Raw genomic sequence first — 13361 nt, forward strand, 5'->3', positions numbered from 1 at the left:
GCCTATGTGGTGATATCCTTTACACACTGATGTCGTTTTTTGATGCTGTACCCCCTGAGGGAACAAAAGTCCGTAATATCATCGCTTACGTGCAGTGATTTCTCCAGATTTTCTGAACTTTGTGATCATTTTACAGACCGTAGATGGTAAAATCCCTAAATTCCTTGCAATAGCTCATTGAGAAATGTTGTTCTAAAACTGTTCGACAATTTGCTTACAAATCGGTGACCCTCACCCCATCCTTGTTTGTGAATTACTTAGCATTTCATGGAAGCTGCTTTTATACCCAATCATGGCACCCACCTGTTCCCAATTAGCCTGCACACCTGTGGGATGTTCCATATAAGTGTTTGATGAGCATTCCTCAACTTTATCAGTATTTATTGCCACCTTTCCCAACTTCTTTGTCACGTGTTGCTAGTATCAAATTCTAAAGTTAATGATTATTTGCAAAAAAATAAATGTTTATCAGTTTGAACATCAAATATGTTGTCTTTGTAGCATATTCAACTCAATATGGGTTGAAAAGGATTTGCAAATCATTGTATTCTGTTCATATTTACATCTAACACAATTTCCCAACTCATATAGAAACGGGGTTTGTAGATACACACACACACACGCATATATATATATATATATATATATATATATATATATATATATATATATATATATATATATATATATATATATATATATATATATATATATATATGTATATAATATATATATATATATATATACACACTAGGGGTGTGGGAACAAATCGATTCAAATACGTTGTGCGATTCACAATTGATTCTCTTTTTTTTTTTTAAATCGATTTTTTTAATTTTCTTATTTTTTTATTTTCTTATTTTTTTTTAATCATTCCAACAAACCACTACACAGCAATACCATAGCAATGCAATCCATTTCCAAAACCAAACCTGACCCAGCAACACACAGAACTGCAATAAACAGAGCAATTGAGAGGAGACACAAACACAACACAGAACAAACCAAAAGTAGTGAAACAAAAATGAATATTATCAACAACAATATCAATATTAGTTATAATTTCAGCATAGCAATGATTAAAAAACCCTCATTTGCATTATCATTAGACATTTATAAAAATAAAAAAAAAGAACAATAGTGTCACTGTGGCTTACACTTGCATCGCATCTCATAAGCTTGACAACACACTGTGTCCAATGTTTTCACAAAGATAAAATAAGTCATATTTTTGGTTCGTTTAATGGTTAAAACAAATTTAAATTATTGCAATCAGTTGATAAAACACTGTCCTTTACAATTATAAAAGCTTTTTAAAAAACATCTACTACTATGCTAGCATGTCAGGGGACTGGGGTAGATCCTGCTGAAATCCTATGTATTGAATGAATACAGAATCGTTTTGAATCGGAAAAATATCGTTTTTGGAATCAAGAATCGCGTTGAATCGAAAAAATCGATATATTATCGAATCGCGACCCCAAGAATCGATATTGAATCGAATCGTGGGACACCCAAAGATTTGCAGCCCTAATATACACCACATACATACATACATACATACATACATACATACATACATACATACATACATACACACACACACACACACATACAGATATATATACATACACATACATACATTCCAAGTGAAAAAAAATCCAGGATTTACAAGAATTCCTGGTTTTTCTAATCCCTATTTCCCCCCTTTTTCTGGCGAATACTGCTCCCACATTTTTCAACCCACTTCAACCGCTCCACGGTGAAAAAAAAAATCCTCTTAATTAGGACAAAAAATTAAGTTGTTCGGTTTTTCCAAAATCCTAGAAATTCTGTAACACCATTTTTCAATTCAACATGTTACTACTTCAACATTTCTCGACCGAATTAAAAATTGCAACACCAGACCAATCAAGTTTTTTAGCATTTTCAAAAAAAATCCTGCTTTTCCGAAATCCCCCATTTTTGGGGGGAAATTCCCATTGAATTCAATGGGACATTCTTCAAAGTTGCACAATATCCACATTTTCACCTGATTCAAACCGTTCCAACTTCAAAAATATTCAGCCTGTTTAGGAATTGTGTGCTCAACTTCAACAATTCTAAAAAAATTCCCGGATTTCGCATAATTCTTTTTTTTTTTTGCATTTTCCCCATTCAAAATAAATTGTTCATTTTTCAAACTTCCACAGTCCCCCACATTCATCTACATATTCCACTCACCCTAGACATTGAAACAAGTTCCAACCCAAATTCCAGTTTTCCTGGAAATTCAAACATTCCAAACCATTTTAACATTCAGACTATTCTTACGTTCATACTACATTCAGTCAGCATTTCAGTTCATATACGGTATATAGACACACACACACACACACACACACACACACACACACACACACACACACACACACACACACACACACACACACACGCACGCACACACACACACACACACACACACACATGCACACACACACACACACACACACATATATACATACATATACATACATACATACACACATATACAGATATATATACCTACACGTACATGCATTCAAGGTTAAAAAAAAATTCCAGGATTTACGAGAATTCCTGGTTTTCCAAAGCCCTATTTCCAACCTTTTTTCTGCCGACTACTCCTCCCACATTTTTCAACTGATTTCAACCGTTCCACAGTCAAAAAATCCTCTTAATTAGGACACAAAACAAAAGTTTTTTTTTTTAATTTGGAAAAATGAAAAATTTTCCCGAAATTACAGGAATTCTGTAACACCATTTTTCAATTCAACATATTACTACTCCAACATTTCTTGACCAAATTGAAAAATTGCAACACCAAACCATTCAAGTTTTTTAGCGCTTTTAAAAAAATTCCCGCTTCCCCCATTTTTTGGGTAATTCCCATTGAAGTCAATGGGACATTTTTCAAAGTTGCACAATTCCCACATTTTTCATCTGATTCAAACCGTTCCAACTTCAAAAATATTCAGCCTATTCAGGACTTGTGTGCTCAACTTCAACAATTCTAAAATAAATTCACAGATTTCCCATAATTCCTTTTTTTTGTTTTTGCATTTTCCCCATTCAAAATAAATTGTCAATTTTTCAAACTTGCACAATCCCCACATTCATCTACATATTATTTATAAAAACATTTGATTTAAAACTACCAGATCTCATCCAACTCAAGACTGCCCAAATGATTTATAAAGCAAGTAAAGATTTACTTCCAACAGGGTTACAGAGAAGATTTTTTACAAAGAGAAGGGAATTATAATTTAAGAGGAGAACTACTTTTTAAGATCCAAAATTGTAGAACAACGCAGAAACGAATGAGTATAACAATAGCAGGGGTTAAAATATGGAACTGTTTAAAGGATGAAATAAAACACAGCACCAACATAAACCAGTTTAAAAAGCTGTTTAAATCATTTATCATTAGTAAATATAAGAAAGAAGAGCAAACATTGTTTTAGAAAGACTATAATATATAATATGTATATAAATACAATTTATGATTTCATAATCATACATAGGTTATATTCAAATGTATATATTACCACTTTATATGGAATTTAAATAAATTGTGTATATATAATATATATATACATATATATATATATATATATATATATATATATATATATATATATAAGTGTACAAATGTATATGTTTGATTTAAATGTTAAGCTGTGTACATGAGACGTGTGCTACATATATGTTGCTTATATATTGTTTTAAAAAAAAAGTAATATAAGTGAAGCATGTTTTAGATTTTATATATTTTGAACCTTGTTCTTGTTGTGATGGGGTAGGTTTATATAAGCGTTGCTTCAACCTACAACCTTTCGGCTCAATCATTGCTCAAATGAGTGTTTTTTTTTTTCTTATTTTCTTGTTGTTGTTCTTTGTTTTATGTGAAGATTGCCGAAATAAAATACATTGATTGATAAAATACATTGATTGATTGATTGATATTCCACTCACCCTAGACATTCAAACAAGTTCCAAACCAAATTCCGGTTTTACTGGAAATTCAAACATTCCAAACCATTTTAACATTCGAACAATTCTTACATAATTCTGTCAGCAATTAATTCAACTTCAACATTGGAACAATTCACACACGTTCCTTCATTGATTGATTGAAACTTTTATTAGTAGATTGCACAGTACAGTACATATTCCGTACAATTGACCACTAAATGGTAACACCCCAATACGTTTTTTAACTAATTGTTTAAGTCGGGGTCCACGTTAATCAATTCATGGTAAATTCAGGAATTATTTCATCTACTTATTAATATTATTTAGCTCATTTCCTTCGTATTGTGAGGCAGATGCACTAACCCCTCCCTCCTACTGTCCTGCTCCAAAAGGGACAAGCGGTAGGAAATGGATGGATGGATGGCTTAAAGACAACTTTTAACATGCGTCACACAAATGATCAAAACTTGCAATATATAATTAATTGTTGAATATAATTTAGTTTCTTCTAGCGTTATGCCTTATGTGCTTAATCCAAATAATGCTTGATTGTTGGGGAACCAGAACTGTGGTCACGTGACTCTGCCCGTATCTTCTACTCATGTTCCTGGGCTGCCGTGCGGCTTTTATTTATTAAAAAAAAAAAAAAAAATCCACTCGGGAGAAGACTGATCAGAGGCACACGCAGCTAATTTGAGAAGGGAGGGTATACGAAAGCTTCAATGTCGGTAAGTGCAACGGAGAATCATGCATGTTTACAAATAGATTGTATTTGGATGCGTAGGCCGCGCTGGATGACGGACAAAGCTGGACGTGCTCATCTGGTCGCATATCAGTGGGGAGTCAGCGTGGTGCAGCCTTTAAATCAAGGTCGATGTGCAGCTTTTGCATTTGCAATAAACAAAGGCTCCGTTTGCATGGGGGAAAAAAAAAAACAAAAGCCAGGGAGTGGATGGCCAAAATGCACCGTGATGTTTACATGCAAATGTCTGTCATATTATGCGGCAAAAACACAACAAGCGACCGTGAAGCTGCGGCAAAAAGTTCCTCGTAAAACGTATGAAATAAGGCTGAAGGTGCACGTCAAGGACAGGGGAAAATACGTGCACAGGGGATTCAAATACAAAAATTCAATTGAGCCTTTTGTTTTTTTCCATCACCATTTCAGTACCATGGCTAGATCAAGTGACATGGGAGGGTCTCACCCTTATAACAACATGGCTTGATAAATAAATGATCAATATTTAGAATTATACACTGATAAAAAACAATATTATTACTTTTCTAAAGGTGGGATGACAATTACAGTAGCTTTGAAGTCATGTTACTCTGGAAAACAGTAGTATGTTTTATTTCCCCTTCAATGTTTGTGCAATTTTGAGCAGAGCATTAATAACATCAAATAGTAGTTGATAATCACCCACATGTACAAAACCCCAAAACCAGTGAAGTTGGCACGTTGTCCATCCATCCATCCATCATCTTCCGCTTATCCGAGGTCGGGTCGCGGGGGCAGCAGCCTAAGCAGGGAAGCCCAGACTTCCCTATCTCCATCTTCGTCTAGCTCTTCCCGGGGGATCCCGAGGCGTTCCCAGGCCAGCCGGGAGACATAGTCTTCCCAACGTGTCCTGGGTCTTCCCCGTGGCCTCCTACCAGCTGGACGTGCCCTAAACACATCCTTAGGGAGGCGTTCGGGTGGCATCCTGACCAGATGCCCGAACCACCTCATCTGGCTCCTCTCAATGTGGAGGAGCAGCGGCTTTACGTTGAGCTCCTCCCGGATGGCAGAGCTTCTCACCCTATCTCTAAGGGAGAGCCCCGCCACCCGGCGGAGGAAACTCATTTCGGCCGCTTGTACCCGTGATCTTATCCTTTCGGTCATGACCCAGAGCTCATGACCATAGGTGAGGATGGGAACGTAGATCGACCGGTAAATTGAAAGCTTTGCCTTCCGGCTCAGCTCCTTCTTCACCACAACGGATCGATACAACGTCCACATTACTGAAGACGCCGCACCGATCCGCCTGTCGATCTCACGATCCACTCTTCCCCCACTCGTGAACAAGACTCCTAGGTACTTGAACTCCTCCACTTGGGGCAGGGTCTCCTCCCCAACCCGGAGATGGCACCCCACCCTTTTCCGGGCGAGAACCATGGACTCGGACTTGGAGGTGCTGATTCTCATTCCGGTCGCTTCACACTCGGCTGCGAACCGATCCAGTGAGAGCTGAAGATCCCGGCCAGATGAAGCCATCAGGACTACATCATCTGCAAAAAGCAGAGACCTAATCCCGTGGCCACCAAACCGGAACCCCTCAACGCCTTGGCTGCGCCTAGAAATTCTGTCCATAAAAGTTATGAACAGAATGGGTGACAAAGGACAGCCTTGGCGGAGTCCAACCCTCACTGGAAACGTGTGCGACTTACTGCCAGCAATGCGGACCAAGCTCTGACACTGATCATACAGGGAGCGGACTGCCACAATAAGACATTCCGATACCCCATACTCTCTGAGCACTCCCCACAGGACTTCCCGAGGGACACGGTCGAATGCCTTCTCCAAGTCTACAAAGCACATGTAGACTGGTTGGGCAAACTCCCATGCACCCTCAAGAACCCTGCCACGTTGTGTAAACCGTAAATAAAAACAGAATACAATGATTTGCAAATCATTTTCAACCTATATTCAATTGAATAGACTGCAAAAACAAGATATTTAACGTTCGAACTGGGAAACGTTGTTATTTTTTTGCAAATATTTGCTCATTTGGAATTTGATGCCTGCAACATGTTTCAAAAAAGCTGGCACAAGAGGCGAAAAAAGACTGAGAAAGTTGAGGAATACTCATCAAACACGTATTTGGAACACCCCAAAGCTGAACAGGCTAATTGGGAACAGGTGGGTGCTGTCACGCCAAATTTCTTCCCCCCTACAAAAACCTTCCCCCCGGAAAAAATTTGGCGTGACAGCCTCTCCAATGCCTGAAGGACACCAATGAGGGCGTGACAATACCAAGTTATATGACTTAAGGGTTACAGCTGCAAAATTAGCAAAGCAAAAATAGCTCGAAAGGTTAGCATGCTGGAATGCTAATATTTTTTCCTCACCGTTAAATGTTACAGCTGCAAAATTAGCAAAACAAAAATAGCTTGAAAGGTTTGAATGCTGAAATGCTAATATTTTTTCCTCACCGTTATTTTTCACCTTTGACAATCAGTCAATTATAATGCCTTTACAACAGGCAGCTGTGTGGGCTGCTTTAAGGTCCTTCCATCCTCATTGGGGTCCTTCAAGTAGTTTCTTCCGGGGGGAAGGTTTTTGTAGGGGGGAAGAAATTTGGCGTGACAGCGCCATGATTGGGTATTACAGCAGCTTCCATGAAATGCTCAGTCATTCACAAACAAGGATAGGGCGAGGGTCACCACTTTGTGAACAAATGCGTGAGTAAATTGTTTAAGAACAACATTTCTCAACGATTGCAAGGAATTTAGGGATTTCACCATCTACGGTCCGTAAAATCATCAAAAGATTCAGAGAACCTGGAGAAATCACTGCACGTAAGCAGCAAGGCTGAAAACCAACACTGAATGCCCGTGTCCTTCAATCCCTCAGGCCGTACTGCATCAAAAATTGACGTCAGTGTGTAAAGGATATAACCGCATGGGCTCAGGAACACTTCAGAAAACTACTGTGAGTAACTAATTTGCCGCTACATCTGTAATTGCAAGTTAAAACTCTACTATGCAAAGCGAAAGCCATTTATCAACAACACCAAGAAACGCTTTGCTGGGCCCGAGCTCATCTAAGATGGACTGATGCAAAGTGGAAAAAGTGTTCTGTGGTCTGACAAGTCCACATTTGAAATTGTTTTTGGAAACTGTGGACGTCTTGTCCTCCGGAACAAAGAGGAAAAGAACCATCTTCATTGTTCTAGGCGCAAAGTTGAAAAGCTAGCATCTGTGACGGTATGGGGGTGTATTAGTGCCCAAAGCATGGGTAACGTACACATCTGTGAAGGCGCCATTAATGCTGAATGGTACATACAGGTTTTGGAGCAACATATATTGCCATCCAAGCAACGTTATCATGGACGCCCCTGCTTATTTCAGCAAGACAATGGCAAGCCATGTGTTACAACAGCGTGGCTTCATAGTAAAAGAGTGCGGGTACTAGACTGGCCTGCGTGTAGTCAAGACCTGTCTTCCATTGAAAATGTGTGTGTGGTGCAATATGAAGCCTAAAATACCACAACGGAGACCCCGGACTGTTGAACAACTTAAGCTGTAAATCAAGCAAGAATGGGAAATTATTCCACCTGAAAAGCTTAAAAAAATGGTCTCTTCAGTTCCCAAACAGTTACAGAGTGTTGTTAAAAGGAAAGGCCATGTAACACAGTGGTAAAAATGCCCCTGTGCCAACTTTCTTGCAATTTGTTGCTGCCATTAAATTCTAAGTTCATGATTATTTGCCCAAAAAAATCAGTTTCTCAATTCAAACATTAGGTATCTTGTCTTTGCAGTCTATTCAATTGAATATAAGTTGAAAATGATTTGCAAATCATTGTATTCTGTTTTCATTTATGAATTACACAACATGCCAACTTCACTAGTTTTGGGTTTTGTATTTCCATGCATCCATCTCCTTCCGCTTATCCGAAGTCACGTCGCGTGGGCAGCAGTCTAAGCAGAGTAGCCCAGACTTTCCTCTCCCCAGCCACCCGGTCCAGCTCTTCGCGCGGAATCCCGACCCCCAACTCAAAAACCATCAACTTTGATGTTGTTTGTTTTTGTCAGGCTACTAAAGCTGATTTTAGATGTGCAGTATACAGGTGGTTTCTTGTCTCAAGTGAGATTTCAAATGGTTTCCAATGTATTTTTCTGCAGGGTATTCTCTTAAAGGACTAATTGTCTCAGCTTCAAATACAATTGTGTGTATTAGCACTGTGTTTAACTCCACAGAATGGAGATATATAATGTTTTCCCAAATTCCATAGATCAGGGGTGGGCAAACCTTTTGGCTCAGGGGCCATATTTTTTGGGGAAATTTAACAGATGGGCCGACCGAGCACATGATGCATTTCAAAGCATATCATATCTATTGAGAGGGGAGTAGACTTCCCTAACATGGGCTATACATCTACAAACCCTGTTTCCATATGAGTCGGGAAATTGTGTTAGATGTAAATACAAACGGAATACAATGATTTGCAAATCCTTTTCAACCCATATTCAGTTGAATGCACTACAAAGACAAGATATTTGATGTTCAAACTCATAAACTTAATTTTTTTTTTGCAAATAATAATTAACTTAGAATTTCATGGCTGCAACATGTGCCAAAGTAGTTGGGAAAGGGCATGTTCACCACGGTGTTACATCACCTTTTCTTTTAACAACACTCAATAAACGTTTGGGTACTGAGGAAACTAATTGTTGAAGCTTTGAAAGTGGAATTCTTTCCCATTCTTGTTTTATGTAGAGCTTTAGTCGTTCAACAGTCCGGGGTCTCTGCTGTCATATTTTATACTGCATAATGCGCCACACATTTTTGATGGGAGACGGGTCTGGACTGCAGGCGGGCCAGGAAAGTACCCATTTTCTTTTTCTACGAAAACACTCTGTTGTAACACGTGGCTTGGCATTGTCTAGCTGAAATAAGCAGGGGCGTCCATGATAACGTTGCTTGGCTAACAACGTATGTTGCTCCAAAACCTGTATGGAACATTCAGCATTAATGGTGCCTTCACAGATGTGTAAGTTACCCATTCCTTGGGCACTAATACACCCCCATACCATCACAGATGCTGGCTTTTGAACTTTGCGCCTATAACAATCCGGATGGTTATTTTCCTCTTTGTTCCGGAGGACACCACGTCCACTGTTTCCAAATATAATTTGAAATGTGGACTTGTCAGACCAGAGAACACCTTTCCACTTTGCATCAGTCCATCTTAGATGAGCTCGGGCCCAGCAAAGCCAGCGGCGTTCCTTGGTGTTGTTGATAAATGGGTTTTGCTTTGCATAGCAGAGTTTTAACTTGCACTTACAGATGTAGCAAGCAACTGTAGTTACTGACAGTGGTTTTTATGAAGTGCGCCTGAGCCCATGTGGTGATATCCTTTACACACTGATGTGGGTTTTTGATGCACCACCGCCTGAGGGATCAAAAGTCAGTGATATCATTGCTTACGTGCAGGGATTTCTCCATATTCTCTGAACCTTTTGATGATTTTACGGGCCGCAAATGGTAAAATCCCTAAATTCCGTGCAATAGCTCGTTGAGAAATGTTGTTCTAAAACTGTTCGACAATTTGCTTACAAATTGGTGACCCTCGCCCCATCCTTGTTTGTGAATTACTTAGCATTTCATGGAAGCTGCTTTTATACCCAATCATGGCACCCACCTGTTCCCAATTAGCCTGCACACCTGTGGGATGTTCCAAATAAGTGTTTGATGAGCATTCCTCAACTTTATCAGTATTTATTGCCACCTTTCCCAACTTCTTTGTCACATGTTGCTGGCATCAAATTCTAAAGTTAATGATTATTTGCAAAAAAAAAAAGTTTATCAGTTTGAACTTTAAATATGTTGTCGTTGTAGCATATTCAACTGAATATGGGTTGAAAAGGATTTGCAAATCATTGTATTCCATTTATATTTACATCCAACACAATTTCCCAACTCATATGGAAACGGGGTTTTGTATTTTCAACAATATCATATCAGAACCTCAAAGAAACACAACAATGGTATTACAGGGTTGACACTTACATTCTCTTTCAGTGGGAGCAGTGTTGTTCATCACCCTTTTTTGCCAATGCGTCAAAGTTTAGTATGAGTTTTGTTGTGGCAATTCTCAAAACGGATCTTTGCTTATTTATTTCTAATATTAGGCGCGGCGGATTAAAAAGACTAACGGGCCGGATGTGGCCGATCCCTGCCCTAGATGCATCGTCAGTGAACGGTGGCGTTATCAATAGTTTGCTCGTGTACATATTTTGATGATCTTGTCCACGGAGAGATGTTATGCAGATGTAAAATTCCACAATATGACATTATAATGGTACACACAATAAGATCTCAATTCTACTTCATGCAAAGCTGGTTTGTGTTTTAATTTGGCACAATTACTTCCATGCAGACTGATTACCCCTGATGGTTCACTTGCACAAACTAATGAGATCCAATGGAGAGTTGCATTGAAAAGTCAGACTTTAAAAAGATGATGAACTGTTTCAGAGAAGTATTCATTTTTAACAATATGCTTATTATTGGTGTAAAGCAGCAAGCACTGCATCATACTGAGAGATGTTGATAATATTTTTATTCCTGTTATGTAGCTGAATGAGGCAACACAGTACAGTGGTACAGTACTTCAACTCACGTGTACATTGCATTTCATGACCAAGCTCAAAACTGTCATATCTCACTTTGCTCTGTGCTTGGTTCTCCCAAAACACCACCATTTTAACTATAAGTAACATGCCTTTTAACAAGAAAAACAACATTTAGATAATAAGTACAGTTTCAAAATCAATTCAATGACATGTACTCCAAACTAACCCAGTAGTTTTACATAAAACTATATTAATATTGTACATTATTTACCTTGGGGAGCAGACTAATATATCTCCTTTGCTTATTCTACGTGCAGTGTTGCCAAGTCCGCGTATTATCCCCTTATTATAATACTTGTTTTCATAAAGCTTCTGCGTGTTTGTCTCGTGGCATCTGGCAACCCAGTGTCCGATGTCTTTGAGGGACGGACCAGAGATGTAACTTTTGAATTGAAAACATAAAAAGCGAGGTGTTTGTCTGTCAACCAAGGCTAATTTTCAAGCATCTAGTAAGTAAATCAGGACTAGACGTAAAAAATTGAAACCAAGTTTTTCTGCAGCTTTTCAATATTTTAATAGATAGATATTTGTCGTTTGTTCCCGCATGCGCGAAAGCTTGCTGCAGCTTTTCTTTTTTTTTTTTTCAAAGTATTTTTAATGTCAATTTTTTTAATAGTTGAAACAACAGAAAAACAGATAACATATAGACATATAATGATAAACAAAAATGAATAAATAAATACCAATAATGAATAAAGAAGGTTTTTACAAAGATTATAACGGGTAAAAACAAAATACACACAAAGAGGCTTAACATATCATCAGTTGAATGTCAACCTTCATCAATCACATCAGTTATGCCAAGAGAGATACTTATTAAGGGGGTCGACTACAGTTTCAGGTATTCCAAGATAGTTCTCCACACACCACAACATTTCTGTAAATTACCAGATATGTCAGATTTTCAATGTGGAGGATTCCCACTAACTCCCTCAACCAGGCTTCAAACTTAGGTGGTGAGTCAGATTTCCACACTTTCAAAGTGAATCTTTTCGCTATGACCATAGGTCAAGCGGTAGAAAATGGATGGATGGATATCATAGGCATCCACTGGGCTAACATTCCGACCAATCTTGTCTAAAGCAGAACTGGGCAAATTAAGGCCTTGAGGCCGCATGCGGCCTGTCAAGCTTTCCAATCTGGCCCCTTGGAACATTCCCAATTAATATTTTTAGATGTTTAAGATGGAAAGTGTAGCTGCCATTATGATGTGCAGTGATGTTCTCTAATGACTGGAAGTCTTGAACCATACAAAGTATTTCAATGGTTGGAATATGCGCTTATGGATGATATACCAGTTACTATGGTCATCTAATGAGTTACTATGGTCATGTAATGCAGTGGTTCTCAACCTTTTTTCAGTGATGTACCCCCTGTGAACATTTTTTTAATTCAAGTACCCCCTAACCCAGGGGTCGGCAACCCGCGAGTCCGGAGCCGCATGCGGCTCTTTGACCACTCTGATGTGGCTCAGCCACATACTTGCCGACCGCCCGGAGAAGTCCGGTAAATTTCCAATTTTAATGTCTCTATCAGAAATCTCCCGGGTAAACATTTTTCGATTTACACCCATACATAAACTTTTAGGGCGTGCTGTGATGACAATATCTCTAACACCAATTTCTACATGCTATCTGCGTGCCGGACGTCCGGTCACATTTCGGATGCGACCTCTATCTGAATGCATAGGCAACTGCAAGCCATGCTTGTTCAACAGCCATACAGGTCACACTGAGAGTTGTGATACAAACAACTTTAACATTTTTACTAATATGCGCCACACTGTGAACCCACACCGAACAAGAATGACAAACACATTTCAGGAGAACATCCTCACTATAACACAACATAAACACGACAGAACAAATACCCAGAATCCCATGTATCCTGACTCTTTCGGGCTCCATTATACACCCAGCTACCACCAAAACCTCCTAACCCCGCCCACCTCAACTGATGCACGAAGGGTT

The 13361-nt window shown here is 38.8% G+C and overlaps 1 protein-coding gene across 4 annotated transcripts in view; it reads left to right on the forward strand.

Annotated features, from left to right (window-relative positions):
- The window catches only part of LOC133563274 (amyloid-beta A4 precursor protein-binding family A member 2-like), a 48709-nt gene that overhangs the window by 2162 nt on the left and 33186 nt on the right, over window positions 1–13361 (forward strand). Inside the window, exon 1 of one of the 4 annotated variants that reach the window (XM_061917312.1) lies at window positions 4586–4721. The exons of the other annotated variants lie outside the window; for them this stretch is intronic. The gene's annotated coding sequence lies outside the window, so the exon portion shown is untranslated. Of the gene's footprint in view, window positions 1–4585; window positions 4722–13361 lie in introns of those variants that run through there. 4 annotated transcript variants of the gene reach the window in all.

Source organism: Nerophis ophidion, linkage group LG12 (genome assembly GCF_033978795.1).
Source record: "Nerophis ophidion isolate RoL-2023_Sa linkage group LG12, RoL_Noph_v1.0, whole genome shotgun sequence".
Classification (NCBI taxonomy): Eukaryota; Metazoa; Chordata; class Actinopteri; order Syngnathiformes; family Syngnathidae; genus Nerophis; species Nerophis ophidion.